Source organism: Triturus cristatus, chromosome 6 (genome assembly GCF_964204655.1).
Source record: "Triturus cristatus chromosome 6, aTriCri1.1, whole genome shotgun sequence".
NCBI lineage: Eukaryota > Metazoa > Chordata > Amphibia > Caudata > Salamandridae > Triturus > Triturus cristatus.
Genome location: NC_140589.1, coordinates 56040483 through 56057538, shown reverse-complemented (window position 1 = coordinate 56057538; position 17056 = coordinate 56040483). Strand labels below are relative to the sequence as shown.

General features: G+C 52.0%; 1 protein-coding gene across 1 annotated transcript in view; it reads left to right on the top strand.

The window, feature by feature from the left end:
- The window catches only part of DNAH8 (dynein axonemal heavy chain 8), a 13985216-nt gene that overhangs the window by 8330278 nt on the left and 5637882 nt on the right, over window positions 1-17056 (top strand). The gene's annotated exons all lie outside the window — the stretch shown is intronic.

Here is a 17056-nt window from a genome sequence, read left to right as displayed (position 1 = left end):
CATACTTACACCAGAGTTCAAGGGTGCCTGCATGCAGGGGACGATTGTTTATGTGTAGGAAGGTGACCCTTCCTGCACATAAACAATCCTAAAATGCCATTCTGTCACTTTCATGTGTGCTGTTTCATGCAGCACACATGAAAGTGACAAAATTGCATTTCATTAAAGGTTTGTTTATGTACAGGAAGGAAACCTTTCCTGTACATAAACAAAACATGGCATTTTGCGTCTTCCATGTGTGCTGCACAAGGCAGCACACATGGAAAAAGTAAAAACGAGGACAAATATTGCATTTCTCCTCGTTTCACCAACTTGATACCAGGGTTTTCCTGGTCCTAATTTTGGCGCAGCCTCCTATGTACGCCACCCTTGTACATAGGGGGCAGTGTCAAATACAATGGTGTTGCGGTGGACCGCCCACCACAACACCCACTGCACACCCCTTTCACGCTAACCATAGTGTGAAAGGCGGCCTTATGTACAAGGCAGCGTTAAGCCACGTTATGTGGCTTAATGCTGCCTTGTACATAAGGTGCAGCCCCTATCCTCACCACAACGTCCGTAAAAGTGACGTTGTGGTGGCGAGAGGGCCTTGTACATATGCCCCTATGAGTTTCACAGCTCCCTGAAGGCTTCACCGAATTTCAAGATGTTTGGTACCAAACATCTCAGATTAATGAGCCCCCACTGATGCTAGTGTTGGATTCATTAATAAGTGCGCTTAGATGGCACCTCAGAGGTGCTCCCTGCAAACCTACGAAACTACTAGTGTATGTCTAACTGGTATGCACCAGCCTGCCATCTCTAGAAATGGTTCAGACCCCCTGAGGTGCGAACCTTTTGCTTTTGTGGGTCAGAAATAAAGTCTGCTCTAAGTGGAAGTGCTTCACACCTACACCCAAGCAGAAACAGCATAGAACGGCAGTGAGCCTCAAAGTCTTCCTGCCCTTTCTTATGCTGACCGGGGCCTCTCCAGTTAGTGGAGATGCCGACCCCCCTGACCAAGCCCCACTTTTAGTGGCAAGGTCGGCGGGAACATTAGCAAACAAGAAAGGTGTGCCCCCTCTTAGCCAGGACCAACACTAAGGCACGCTGAGCTGAAGTGACTTCCTCCTTTGAAAATCCTCCATATTGTTTTGAAAATTTCTTCCCTCCCTGGAAGGAATGGACATACAAAGGGTGCAGTTACCATAAAGGTGAGTAGCCCATTGGCTACTACCTTCTAACCCCTGTAATGCCCCTAAAGTGAGTATTTAGGGGCACCCCTGAACCTTAATCCTCATGATTACCAACAACCTACGATGAAGACGGCAAAAAAGAGCCATGCAACAGTGAAGACTGAAGACACCAACTGACTTGGCCCGAGCCCTACCGGCCTGTCTGTAGCGCTCAAAGACCGTGCTAAAGAAGAGCGACTTGTCCCACAGACCAGCAACCTCCAGAACGCTTGGAGGACTGCCTGACTTCTAAAAAGACTCCTCATCTCTTGTGGACAGCTGACCTGTCCAGATGAAAATCAAACTCCTCTGCACCCGATGCCCACGGCCCGAGTCCAAGTGGCCCATCGGTGCAAAAAAGGTTCCCCACCAATCCTGAGCTAAAGTCCCTTGTGGGTTGACCGTTGCCAGCCTCCATGTCGACACCTGCATACCCTGCACAACGACCCCACCCCCCATCCGGCACCGTACCGATAAGCTGGGGTATGTTGGTGCGATGAACAGCCGGGCAGTGCAGAAATAGACCATCTCTCGATGGGTCGTTCTCTTCATCAAGTTCTGCTACACTTTGGCAAAGAAGCAGCCTCTATAAGGTTTAAGAGTTCATTCCACCAGAGCTAAGGCTGTGACCACTACATTAGCATGTGGAGTCCCAGTCCTCGACATCTGCAAGGCAGTACCGTGGGCGTCTCTTGACGCGTTCACGAAACGCTGCCTATTTTGTCAGTCAGGTCCGCAGGGAGGGCACTTCATCCATTCTGTCCAGGAGGACATCTTAGTTTAGACTGTGTCCGCTGCTCACCACCGGGGATGGTATTGCTTAGGCATCTATTCAAAGGTAAGGATTCTGTGCCTAGATGACTATCAGATGGGTAAGTTACTTACCTTCAGTAATGCCTTATCTGGTAGAGACAGTATCTAGCCACAGATTCTTGACTGACCCACCCATCCTCCTCATACTGCGGACAAGTTTCTAGGGTCAAGGTTATTTCCTTTTAGGGCCCTAGTTTTAAAACAAACTAATGTCAAGACTCTTCATGGGTCTGCATTTCTGGCATGGAAAGTTGTAAAAAGAGACTGACCTCGGTTGTGCCTATTAGATGACGACATCACTCGGAGCCGACCGATGCCACCTACCAGCGGGGGTTTTGCTCTAAGAAAAATCGTCCGGATCCAGTCTGATGCCTGAAAAATTCCAGATCCAGTCTAACGCCTGGAAAATTGAAAGGTAAGGAATCTGCTGCTAGATACTATCTCTACGAGGAATGTAAGACGTTACAACGCAAAAGCAAACCCGTCTGCGCCCGTCTGCGCCCGATCGGGACCCGGGGCCAAAACCCCTGGTCTACCTCCCACAGCTCAGTGTCATTATTCCAGCACACAGCTGAAAGCATTGAACTCCATCTTAGAGCCAAAATGTGTACACTCTATCCGGGTTCAGTCGTCTCACTCGAAGTGCTCCCACTATCACTTCAAACTGCTCTCTTCTACGAGCAGTGGGAAAATATACAATTTACTTCTACTTAATTGCAGATCTCTGCCTAAGCACACTAGTGAAATCGCAATACTCCTAAAGGAAGAAGCCCCCGAGGCTTTATTCCTCACAGAAACATGGCTCAATTCCAGCTCAGAGCCGGATACTGTTCAAGCTCTCCCCCAGGCTACCTGATCCAGAGAATGGATAGAGGGACAGGCAAGGGCGGAAGGATTGCTATCGTACACACCCTCACATTCTCCGGCATTTTCATTTACGGCCCACCTGGGGCGATAAGCCAGTTCGGCAAAACTCTGCTAGAAATAGCTAGCAATCTTGCGAGTCGCGCTGCCAATTTTACACTTCTTGGAGATTTTAACTTACATTTTAACGACCCTCTAGCTTGTTTAGCCACAGAACTGACCCAGGACCTTCTGACCTACCATCTAGCCCAGAAGGTCTCGTTAGCAACACATGAAAAGGGACACCTCGTTGATCCCATCTTTTCTAACATGGAGAATTTAGAAGGGAAAAAACCCATCCCCCTCCCATGGTCAGACCACTTTCTGATCCCCTTTCAGTGGGTACTTTCTAACACAACACCTGGCGCTGCGCCGCCACGCTCTCAAATCCGACCATGGTCTAAACTCCCCCAGGAGAGCTGGATAACAGAGCTGGAAAAAACCATACCTAACCCCGACACTGACCCCATAACAGCTAATAAAAACTTAGGCAATTGAATTGAGGGGTCTCTTGATCGGGTGCTCCCCAAAGTTTTAACCCAGAAAAAAAACGGCCCGAATAAGGCCCAGTGGTACAACCCCGAACTACGCATCCTACGCCAACAGTGTAAAAAAGCAGAAAGAGCGTGGAGAAAAGATTTCTCTTCTGACAAAAAAAGGGAATATAGGTCAGTCATTCGCCGGTATAGAGCAGAAATAAAAACTGCCCAAGCTACCTACTACGAGGGAAAGATTTTATCAGCACGCAAATCCCCCCGAGAAATTTTCAAAATTGCCTTGAAGCTAATGAAATCATCTGGCCCGGTGGCTTTACCGGATTCTTCTAGTCAGCGATGCACTGAATTGGCCACTTTTTTCTCCGCCAAATTCCAGAATATTCTTAAGATTCTCCCTCAAGAAGTTGGGAATATTCCTGGCATAGGCACGAATGACAGTGGGCAATCACGATTTCAGGAACTAACGATCCACCATATGACCGGTTTGGGTATGAAGGGCTGTGGACAGTCAAAAACCCAGGAATTCCGACGTCAAGGAGCTGGAGGCCCCCCTCACGTTAGACGAGGTTACAAAGGCGCTGGCCAAACTGCGGGTGGGGAAGGCGCCAGGTCCGAACGGGTTCCCCGCGGAATTCTTTAAAAAAACGGCGGATCTTCTGGGCGCGAGGAGAGGGGTGTCTCCCCCCGGATCTTCGATTGGCCACGATCGTCCCGATTTTCAAGGAGGGGAAACCGCCGGAGGAGTGCACGTCGTACCGCCCGATCTCGCTGCTTAACACTGAGGTGAAATTACTGGCGACGGTGCTGGCCCTCCGGCTGCGGCGCGTGATCCCAGACTTGGTCCACTTGGACCAGACGGGCTTCCTCCCCAGTAGGGCGAGGAGATTGAATCTGAGGCGCTCGCATAACTGGCTGCAGGCGGTAAGGGGCCGACGGGACCCGCATTGGTTTCTCTCCTTAGACGTGGAAAAGGCGTTTGATGCGGTGCATTGGCCCTTCCTAGAGGGCGTCCTGGGGCGTCTGGGATTCGGACCTGTCTTCCGCCAATGGGTGCGACTACTGTACACGGGCCCGAGGGCGAGGGTGAGGGTCAAAGGGGTTACGTCGGGGGAATTCCCTATTTGCAGGGGTACGCGGCAGGGATGTCCGTTGTCCCCCCTGCTCTTCACGTTGACGATAGAAGTGCTGGCGGCGCGGGTCAGACAACACCCGGAGATTCGTGGGTTTCGGAAGGATCCGCTAGATGACTTGGAGGAAAAAATATCGCTCTATGCGGACGACGTCCTTCTGTATGTTACGCACCCCGATACGACAATCCCGGTGATTTTTTCGGAGCTAGAGCGCTATGGTGCTCACTCGGGTTACAGGGTGAACTGGCATAAGTCGGTGATATATGCTCCAGAGGGGCGGGGGGACTGGCCGAGACTCCCAGAAAGGCTCCAGGCGACGACGGAGGGGTTTCAGTACCTAGGAGTGTTTATAACACTAGACCGAACTGTCTCCTACGACAGGAATGTTGGGAGGGTTCTGACCAATTTCGTGGAGGATGCGCAACGATGGCGTCGGCTGCCGCTTACGCTGCTGGGGCGTGCAGCCATGTTTAAAATGATAACGCTGCCCAGGTTCCTGTATGCGTTGCAGAACGAATATTACCCGGTCCTTAGGCGGGTCTTCCGAGAAATTGATTCGGAACTCTGTAGTTTTCTCTGGCTTGGTAGACAACCCAGGGTGGCGATAAAGTATAGCGGGGGGATCTCGCTTCCCAACATCGAGGCCTACTACTGGGCGGAACACCTGGTGTGCATTAATAACTGGCTTCACGCCCCGGCAATGCACCCGACGTTTGCTCTGGAAAGACATGTCATGGGCGTCCATTCGTATCATTATTACTTATATGGTGGCAAGGGTACGGGTCGGTTACTGATGGCCACTAAAATCACCCTAGCGATCTGGAAAAGGGCGACCCGGGAGATTGGCTGGGACAGGAAACTAAGTAGACAGACGCCCCTATGGCGTTGCACGTGGCTACCAGAACTAAACAAGTTGAGGGGGTTCACGCAGTGGGATAACATCGGGGTGTCGACACTGGGAGACGTGCTAGTGAAGGGGGAGCTGAAATCCTTTTCGGTGCTCCGCAGGGAATTTGGATTGCTTCACACGCAGTACTATAAGTACGCGCAACTGAAACATGCCTGGCAGGCGGAAGGGATACAGACGGCTTCTCTTCCCGAATACGCACCTCTAGAGGGAAGATTGCTGCAGGAACACATGGTGGAAAGGGCGGTGTCCCTCACTTATCGGACCCTCATGAACAATATGCCCGATAACATGGGGGCGCTTCGGGCAACCTGGGAGGCGGACGTGGGTGAGATGGATGAGGTGGACTGGGATACAGTTCTCATGCACCCACGCGAGGTGGCGATTAAGTCCAGGCTGCGGCTGATCCAATTCAATATTCTGCACAGAACGTACTTTGATAGACGCCGACTGTACAAAATGGAAAGGGTGGGGGACACGTCGTGTCTGCGGTGCGGTAGGGAGGGGGGGACTTTTTACCATATACTTTGGCTTTGCCCGCAGATTCAGGGGTACTGGCGGGGGATCCTAGGGGAACTGAGTGAGGTGCTGGAGGTGCCACTGCAGGAGGACCCCAAGTTAGTGTTGCTGGGTATGACACATGATGTGGACCTCCCCCGCCCGCTGTTGATTTTCCTGGTGCTGGCTCTGGTGGTGGCAAAGAGGGACGTAGCTAAATACTGGGGGGCGCCCTCGCCACCCCGATTAGAGGAGTGGAGGAGAGGTCTTGACATTTACATGGCGGCAGAAAGGGTCACGTACAAGGCGAGAGGCTGCCCCAAAAAATTCACCAGGGGATGGTCCCGATGGCGAAGGTATCACGGCCTGGATGGGGGGCTCTAGTGGGGCGGTGGGGTGGAGGGGGCCGGCATGGTCATGGACGACGTTTACTGCCCTAGGGCACAGACAGTGGTGTATACTGAAGACACTGGTGGGCGGGCGAGGTGGGGGTGGTGCTCAATACTGACCTGTTTGTTTGGTTGTTTTATTTTGTGTGTAGCTGTAAACCAAAAATGCCAATAAAAATGTTTACAAAAAAAAAAAAAACAGGAATTATCGTCCTTCCCCATGCTAACCCAGGAACATTTCCTGGCTATATTAGCATCTGTAAAAAGTGGATCCCCTTCAGACCCAGCCCATTCCAATATTCTGTTGCTGGTTTGACCAACCATTGCCTCCACTGTTACCTGCCTGATTAATTCCTCATTGGATAAGGGTGTGGTACCCTCAGAGTGGAAAAGGGCAATGGTGTGCGCATTGTAAAAAAACAGCCTGGACCCTACTGAGTTAGGTAACTACCGCCCTATCTTGCTCCTGCCAGGAATCAGCAAAATAGCGGAGAAACATGTAAATTACTCCCTTTCCACCTTTCTTGAGTCCAATGGTGTTTTCCACCCCTTCCAGAGAGGCTTCCGCCCCCGGCAAGGGACGGAGACCGCAATACTTTCAGTGGTGGAAGAAACTCAGAAAATACTGGACGCAGGAGGAGTGGCAGCAATTATCCTCCTCGACCTGAGCGCGGCCTTTGACACGGTTAACCGCCGGGTCTTGATTCACCGCCTCAGGAGAGCTGGAGTGATGGGAAGAGCACTATTATGGCTGCAGTCCTTTTTAGAAGGGAGATCCTTTCAGATCTTCGAGGGCAATACCAACTGACCACCCTTGCCCCTACAGTGCGGAGTCCCACAGGTCTCTTCACTGAGTTCCACTCTTTTCAATGCCTATATGGCTCCGCTGGCTGAAGTGGTGGCCCCTTTTGGGATCCATATGGTAACCTACGCCGACGATACACAGTTGGTTGTAGCCCTGACCCACCCTAGCCAACAAACCAATCTCCCCTCCTGCTTGAAAGAAGTGGTCAAATGGATGAGTCTATCCCATCTGAAACTCAATGGGGAGAAAACAGAGCTTATGATTCTTGGTAACTCTGTTAGTGCATTCCCAAAAAATCTCTGGCCATCCACCATGGGCCCAGCACCAATCCCCAAAACAGAGATCAAAAGCCTTGGAATATGGCTTGACCAGAATCTTACCAAGGCAAGGAAAACTGCCTCCCTATGCTACGGTTCTATGAGAATCATCCATAAAATCCTTCCCCTCCTACCGCCGATTGCAAAAAGACTAGTGATTCAGGCCCTTATTTTGTCCAGATTGGATTACGGAAATGATTTATATCTAGGTGCCCCTTAGGAGGTGATCTCAAAACTGCAGGTAGTGCAGAATTGCGCGGCGAGGTTGCTTACTGACACCCCTTAATCGATGCTCAGCTAGACCTTCCCTAAACTCTCTTCACTGGCTTCCAGTACAGGAGACAGTACACTTCAAGGCTCTCTGTATAGCCCATAAGGCACTGAACGAAGGAAGGCCCATAATTACAAATGCTTTGATCCGCCCCATCTTAAAGAAACACGTTAGTTAGATTCCTCACCTTAGAATATCCCCAGGCGTCAGACCGGATCCAGAAGATTTTTCGTCAGCAATACCCCTTGCGCGTCGCTAGGCGTCGTCTGCGGCTCCGCGTCCGTCGTCGTGCGCCGGAATGACGTCGTCGGAGTACTTAGACGCCGCCCTCGCGCGCTGACGTCAGTTCTTCTTTTTTCCGCGCCAGTAAGTGCAGATCCGGGAGAGCTACCCCTTTAGTCACTTTTTGACTAACTTTTTTCGATCCTTTTTGATCTTGTCTCGACTCCGGTGCCGGTAGGATGCCTAGTTTTAAAGCCTGTGCTGACTGCAACAGCTTGATGTCGGTTACGGACCATCACCGCCGGTGCCTTTACTGCTTGGGCCTTGACCACGACGCGGAGTCGTGTTCGGACTGCAAGGCCCTGACCTCGAAGGCTAGACGGGAGCGGTCCCGTAAGCTTCTCGAGCTTTGCCACTCGGCTCCGCGCCCCTCTCGATCCCGGTCCAGGAGGAGGTCCAAGGATCAGTCGCGGAGCCGCAGCCGACGTCATCATCGATCGTCTGGCTCCAAGTCTTCAGGTAAGTCGAAGCACTCCAAGAAGTCCAAGAGGCGACACCGCTCTTCGTACTCCCCTCGCCGGTCGCGCGACTCGGCCGAGGGTCAGGGTGGTTCCATCCCCGCGGGCCGCGCAAGTCCCCATACCCGCCGGTCCCTGGGACTGACGCGACGCCGGCGGAAGTCAGTGCCTTCCTCTCGGCCATGAGGAACCTGGCTCCGCCGTCGACGCCCGCTGGCGCGCCTTCGGGCCCCGCGGACCCGACTGGGCAACCTCCGGCTCCGGCCTCAACGCCGCAAGTGCCCGATGGACCCGTTCCCGAGTCCCCGCCGACGCCGGTCGACCTCGTCACGCCTCCTCCGCCGGCGTCGACACCGGTACCACCTCCGACTCCGCTCGGCGTCGAGCCCCAGTTCAGCCCCTCTCCGGGCCCGGCGCCGTTACAGCGTCGATGGACGCCGCGTTCGGCGCCGCTGGAGACACATTTTGTCTATCGACCGGCTCCGCTCCTTCCTCCTGCATACCAGGAATCGGATGATGGGGACTACTGGGAGGGATCCGAGGATCCTATGGCCGTTCAGGCTCAACTGTCACAGGACTGGGCAGATGAACTGGGGGAGGCCAGTGGTCTGGATACCTCTCCAGACACTGGATTCATCTCTCCTCCGACTGTGGCTTCGGAGGAGGGTGCTGCTTTCTCTGTGGTGCTGCGCAAGGCGGCCAGAGCCCTTGGGCTCGAGCTACCTGCCGTGGCTGTGAGGACACCTGGTCCAAGCCCTCCACAGTTCCTCCTGTGGACAGGAACGTCGCCAGGCGCCACCGCCCTGCTCCTGGCGACCCCAGTTTTCTGTCCCAACACCCTACCCCCGAGAGCCTGGTTATCCAGGCCTCTACCTCCCAATCCTCCTTCCCGACCGCTCCGCCGGACCGGGATTCCAAGAGACTGGAACAGTTCGTAAAAAAGCTGTTCTCCTCCCTTAGTTTGGGCCTGCGGTCTTTGAACACCGCCTGTCTCTTGGACCGTTATTCCCACTCTCTGTGGGATACGGTGGAGGACGTGCTGCCCCTGTGTCCGGAGGAGGTCCAGACACGACTTACCCAGGCTCTGGCCGATGGGAGGGATGCAGCGCGACATGCTATCCGATGTGGGCTTGACACTACGGATTCGCTGGGTAGGGCGATTTCTACCTCAGTGGCGCTTAGACGTCACACCTGGCTGCGGTCAACGTCCTTTTCGTGCGATTTCCAGAGCACCCTCATGGACATGCCCTTTGATGGCACTCGCCTTTTCGGCGAGAAAGCGGACAGTGTGCTGAATCGCTTTAAGGACTCCCAGGCTACAGCCAAGTCCTTGGGCCTCTCGGCCCCGCGGTCGCAAACTTCCGCCTTTCGCCCCTTTCGTGGCCAAGGAGGGGGTGCCTCCTCACGTACGCCTAGCCACCAGCCGCAGAACCAACCTGCGCGCGGTCGCGGACGTGGTTTCCGCCGAGGCGGTTCTGGGGGACGACGCGGTCAGCCCACATCCACCCCGGCAGCATCCGCCTCAAAGCCTTCCTAGTCCGAGCTTTCAGGCCCATTTCACGCAAATGGGCGGCAGAGTTCGCCATCACCTGCTCCACTGGCGGTCCATCACATCGGACAGGTGGGTGCTGCAAATCGTCCGAAGGGGCTACTCCCTCCCCTTCGAGACGACCCCTCCAGCCATGCCACCGCAGCACCACCGTATCTCGGGGGATCATTTGAATCTTCTCCACGAGGAAGTTTCGGCCCTCTTGGCCAAGGGGGCCGTCGAGCGCGTTCCGAGCCCAGAAGTAGGTCGTGGTTGTTCTTCCCACTACTTTCTGGTTCCCAAGAAGGGCAAAGGGGGCCTACGCCCTATCTTGGACCTCCGAAACGTCAATGCCTTCCTCCGGAAGGAAAGGTTCAAGATGTTAACTTTGGCTCAGGTTCTAGCTGCCCTAGACCCTGGAGACTGGATGGTAGCGTTGGACTTGCAGGACGCATAATTCCACATCCCCGTCCTGCCGGCCCACCGGCGTTACCTGCGGTTCACGGTGGGCCAAGAGCACTTTCAGTTTACCGTGCTCCCCTTCGGCCTCACCAGTGCCCCTCGGGTGTTCACGAAAGTGATGGCGGTGGTCGCAGCTCATCTGCGCAGATCAGGGGTTCCAGTCTTCCCCTATCTCGACGACTGGTTGTTGAAGGCGGGCTCGCCCCAGACAGTCGTCTCCCACCTCCAGACTACGGCGGATCTCCTGCATTTGCTGGGATTTTCCATCAACGTGCCGAAGTCATCCCTGAGTCCCTCTCAGAAGCTCCTCTTCATCGGAGCGGTTCTCGATTCGGCACAGTTCCGGGTCTATCCACCGGAACAGCGGGTCCGGGATATTCAGGCCCTAATTCCCATCTTTCGGCCTCTATCCTGGGTTTCGGTCAGGCTAGTGTTGCGGCTTCTGGGGCTGATGGCCTCCTGCATCCTACTAGTGCATCACGCCAGGCGGCGCATGCGGGCTCTGCTGTGAGACCTGAAGTTTCAGTGGGCCCAGCATCACGGCAACCTGTCCGACCATGTCTTGATCTCGGAGGGCGCTGCACAGCAGTTGCAGTGGTGGCTCACGGACCGCGATTGGGTCAAGGGCAAGAGCCTCTCCCTTCCCCAACCGGAGCATGTCGTAGTGACGGATGCGTCCCTCCTGGGATGGAGTGGCCATATGGTAGAGGCGGAGATCAGAGGCCTCTGGTCTCCGGCGGAGTCTCGTCTCCACATCAACCTGTTGGAGTTGAGAGCGATCCGACTTGCACTGAAAGCCTTCCTTCCCTCTGTCAGGGGAAGTGTCGTGCAGGTGTTCACGGACAACACCACCGCCATGTGGTATTGCAACAAACAGGGCGGGGTGGGGTCGTGGACCCTTTGTCAGGAGGCTCTGCGCCTCTGGACGTGGCTGGAACACCAGGGCGTCACCCTAGTGGTTCAACATCTGGCGGGCTCTCTGAACGCCAGAGCAGACGAACTCAGCCGCCGGTGCATGATGGATCACGAATGGCGTCTGAACTCCGAAGTGGCGCAAGGTCTCTTTCAGCAGTGGGGAGAGCCTTGGTTAGATCTATTTGCCACCAAAGAGAACGCGCAATGTCAGCAGTTCTGCGCGTTGGAATTTCCAAGGCGGCACTCGCTCGGCGACGCTTTTCGTCACGAGTGGAGTTGCGGTCTGTTGTACGCCTTTCCGCCTATACCACTTCTGCCCAGAGTGCTGAAGAAGATCAGGCACGACCGGGCCCAAGTCATCTTGGTGGCTCCGGATTGGGCACGAAGGTACTGGTATCCCGAGCTACTCAGTATGTTGACCGATCCTCTGATACGTCTGCCCCTTCGGGAGGATCTTCTGTCGCAGCAGCAGGGGACGGTCCTCCACCCGAACCTGTCCAGCCTCCACCTCCATGCGTGGAGATTGAGCGGCTGCAGTTGATGCCATTTGACTTGCCTCCTGAAGTCTGTGATATCATTCTGGCAGCCAGGCGTCCCTCCACAAAGACGGTATACGCCTGCCGGTGGAACAAATTTGTGGCATGGTGCACAGCAAAGGCTGTGGATCCCCTTTCCGCCCCTCTTTCTGAGGTTCTACTGTTTCTTCTTTCTTTGGCCCAGCAGGGCTCTGCCCTGGGCACCCTGAAAGGTTATCTTGCTGCCATCTCTGCCTTCTTGCGGCTTCCTGATCAGCCTTCTCTTTTCAAGTCCCCTGTAGTTACACGCTTTCTATAGGGCATTACTCACACGTTCCCTCCTGTCCCTTTTGTAATGCCTCAGTGGGACTTGAATCTTGTTCTCACATTTCTAATGTGCGCTCCCTTTGAGCCTCTTCATAATTGTCCTCTTCGTCTGCTGACGCTTAAGACTGCTTTTCTGGTAGCCATCACCTCGGCTAGACGGGTGAGTGAGCTCCAGGCTTTATCTTCAAAGCCTCCTTTTCTCTCTGTTCATCCGGACAAGGTTGTCCTTCGGCCTCGTCCCTCCTTTCTTCCGAAAGTGGTGACTCCATTTCATCTTGGGCAGTCTGTCACCTTGCCCACCTTCTTTCCGCCTCCGCATCCTTCCAAGGAGGAAGAGAGGCTCCACCGTCTGGACCCAAAACGTGCGCTCTCCTTTTATCTGGACCGCACAAAGCAGTTCCGGGTGGACGACCAACTTTTCGTTGGATACGTGGGTGCTAAGAAGGGGAAAGCTGTGCACAAACGGACCATCTCTCGGTGGGTCGTTTTGTGCATCAAAATTTGTTACTCCTTGGCAAAAAAGGACCCTCCTGTTGGGCTGCGCGCCCATTCTACTCGGGCCACGGCGGCTACCACTGCTTTGGGACGGGGTGTCCCTTTGCAGGACATCTGTCAGGTGGCAACGTGGGCTTCGCTACACACGTTTGCCAGGCATTGTTGCCTTGACAGCTAAGTCTGGAGGGATGGCTTCTTTGGCCGTTCTGTCCTCCAGGACTTTCTGGTGTGATCTTGGTTCGCAGACCCACCACCGGGGATGGTATTGCTTGGGTATCTATTCTAAGGTGAGGAATCTAACTAACGTGTTTCTTTCAGATGAACAAGTTACTTACCTTCGGTAACGATGTATCTGTAAGAAACATTAGTTAGTTAGATTCCTCACCGACCCACCCATCCTCCCCGTTCTGCGAACTGACATCTAGGGTTAAGGTTATCCTTTTCAGGCCCCTAGATTTTATTTTTGGCACCAGTGTCGGTCTTTGCATGGCTCTGCGTTCCTGGCGCGGAAAGCTATGTACAAGAACTGACGTCAGCGCGCGAGGGCGGCGTCTAAGTACTCCGACGACGTCATTCCGGCGCACGACGCCGACGACGGACGGGGAGCCGCAGACGACGCCTAGAGACGCGCAAGGGGTATTGCTGACGAAAAATCTTCCGGATCCAGTCTGACGCCTGGGGATATTCTAAGGTGAGGAATCTAACTAACTAATGTTTCTTACAGATACATCGTTACTGAAGGTAAGTAACTTGTTCTACAGGGCAAATAGGAAACTCCGCTCTAATGAACTCCACCTTGCGATGGTCCCTAGGATCAAGAAGTTGAGAAGTGGTGGAAGGCTCTTTTCATTAAATGCCTCTAAACTTTGGAATGACCTCTCGTTACATCTACGGAGGGAACCAAACCATCTAAAGTTCTGGAAACAACTTAAGACCTGGCTCTTCCCCTAAAAGATCTGCACCGCTAGCGACGTTTACAGTGCTGGGATGCCTCTGGGTAGCCATGCGCTATGCAAGTGCCAATACAATACAATACAACGCATACATTTACAACGCATGCCTTTACAATGCAGTTTTTACATCGCAACATCCTTTACAATGCATTCTTTTACATGGTATGCGATTACATCGCATTTTCAGAAACTACCTTTACAAAGCATTCCATTACATCGCATCATACCTTTACAACGCATACCATTACAACGCATACCATTACATCACATTTAAGGTAAGTGTTGGATAGTATAGGGGTAATAATTACTATTCTAACTCCAGTGAGTGCAACAGTAAGGTAAGTGTTGGATAGTGTAGGGGTAAAAATTACTATTCTAACTCCAGTGAGTGCAACAGAAGGGGAAGTGTTGGATAGTGTAAGGGTAAAAATTACTATTCTAACTCAAGTGAGTGCAACAGTAGGGTGAGTGTTGGATAGTGTAAGGGTACTATGCGTAGTAATGGTATGCATTGTAATGACTTGCAATGTAATGGCTGCGTTGTAATGACATGCGATGTAAAGGATGTTGCGATGTGATGACTGCTATGTAAAGGTAGTACGATGTAATGACTGCGTTGTAAAGGTTGTTTCCCCTCTACCAGATGAGGCGTTACCAAAGGTAGGTAAATTGGGCTTCCGTTCTGTACAGCACCCATGACACTACATGGAGCTGACTGGCAGAGCCCGTCTACCAATGCACAAGGGTATTGCAAAAACATTTCTGGATCTAGTCTGACATCTGGGGTATATTCTAAGGTAAGGAATCAACTGCTAGACAGAGGTTTTACCAGATAAGGCACTTCTGAAGGTAAGTAAAGTGTTGTGTGTTACCTTCAACTGCAGAATATTCACTGATTCACATGGGTTGTGTGTCATAAGTTCATTCATTTAATTCATCTTCAACCCGTTACAACAAGTATACGAGTCTGAAAGACAAGAATGCTGGCAGACCTTGCAACATTTTCATGCTGTACAACACTGTTTAAGTGTTGGAATGTTTCCAAAGTAGATATCAAGTTGTTGCATTCTTTTTTATAAAGCACAATGGCCCAGATGTATAAAGCCCTTGCATTGCCATTGCTTCATGCAAGGCAGCTCAAGGGCTTAAGTGAGATTTACTAAGGTATACAAAGCTACTTTGCGTGGCTTAAAAAAAGCTGAGTAATGCAAGGGAGCACAAGTCACTGGCGTGCATTACTCTGCATTGGGGAGGCGTTCTATGGGTAGAGTGTAGTTGCTCCCATGCATCCACCAGTGGGTTTTGGTGCATTTCCAGATTTACTAAGAACAGTAAACCAGGGAATGTATCAAAATGCTGCATCTTCCCTCCAGAGGTGTAACAAGGAAAAGTATCTTTGGTGTCCCTTCCTGCACAAAAAGAATCCTGTCTGTACTTCAGGAACCCTTGCAATGATGCCTGCCTTGGCATTAGGCTGTGTGCAGAGAGAGAGCATGAATGTGCCATATATTAATAAATATGGGGCATTCCTTCTCTCTCTATTTGATGCAGTGCAGCAAGTTGGCTTACTGCATTACATTGCACCAAATAGTAAATCTGGACCATAGTCAACTTTTTGCCTCCACTGCTGCACTACAGCCTGGGTACCTCCAGAATTAGGAAAAAAGTCACTCATGAACGTGGCGAATATATGAGGTTACTTAGCATATCCTTTCTCCACAGGTATTTACTTCGAAGTTTTTACTTTGCAAATACCTTTACTACACATGATTATAGTGCACATGCTTTACTTCGCAAATATATACAAATACATTAAAAATGCTTTTACTTCGCAGTTAATTATTATGCATACCGTTACAACGCGTTATTGGTACTTTAAAACAAAAAAATTATCGTAATAGTAACCTATACCCTGGCACGCACCCTGAACCCTAAAAATACCCCCTTCACCCCAAAACCCTATATCACCCTGACCCCTAAAAATATCCCAGTACCCCAAAACCTAAACGCACTCTGAACCCTAAAATTACCCCCTACACCCCAAAACCCTAACCCACCCTGACACCTAAAATTACCCCAACACCTAAACACACCCTGAACCCCAAAAATAACCCAGCACCCCAAAACCTAAATGCACCCTGAACCCCAAAAATACCCCAGCACCCCAAAACCTTAAACGCACCCTGAACCCTCAACCCTCAAAATACCCCATGATACCCCATGCACCCTAAATACCTAACCCACCCTGACACCTAAAATTACCCCAGCACCCCAAAACCTTAAACGCACCCTGAACCCTAAAATTACCCCCTACACCCCAAAACCCTAACCCACCCTGCCACCTAAAATTACCCCAGCACCCCAAAACCTAAACACACCCTGAACCCCAAAAATACTGCAGTACCCCAAAACCTTAAATGCACCCCGAACCCTAAAAATAACCCTAAACCCCAAAACCCTAACCAACCCTGACCTCTAAAATTACCCCAGCACCCCAAAACCTAAATGCCCCCTGAACCCCAAAAATACCCCAGCACCCCAAAACCTTAAATGCACTCTGAACCCTAAAATTACCCACACACCCTAAACCCCTAACCCACCCTGACACCTAAAATTACCCCTGCACCCCAAAACCTAAATGCACCCTGAACCCCAAAAATACCCCAGCACCCCAAAACCTTAAATGCTCCCTGAACCCTAAAAATACCCCCTACACCCCAAAACCCTAACCCACCCTGACACCTAAATGCACCCTGAACCCCAAAAATACCCCAGCACCCCAAAACCTTAAATGCTCCCTGAACCCTAAAAATACCCCCTATACCCCAAAGCCCTAACCCACCCTGGCACCTAAATGCACCCTGAACCCCAAAAATACCCCAGCACCCCAAAACCTTAAATGCACTCTGAACCCTAAAATTACCCCCTGACCCTAAAACCCTAACCCACCCTGACACCTAAAATTACCCCTGCACCCCAAAACCTAAATGCACCCTGAACCCCAAAAATACCCCAGCACCCCAAAACCTTAAATGCTCCCTGAACCCTAAAAATACCCCCTACACCCCAAAGCCCTAACCCACCCTGACACCTAAATGCACCCTGAACCCCAAAAATACCCCAGCACCCCAAAACCTTAAATGCACTCTGAACCCTAAAATTACCCCCACACCCCAAAACCCTAACCCACCCTGACACCTAAAATTACCCCAGCACCCCAAAACCTAAACCCACCCTGAACCCCAAAAATACCCCAGCACCCCAAAACTTCAAATGCACCCTGAACACTAAAAATACCCCCTACACCCCAAAACCCTAACCAACCCTGACCCCTAACATTACCCCAGCACGCCAAACCCTAAATGATCCATGAC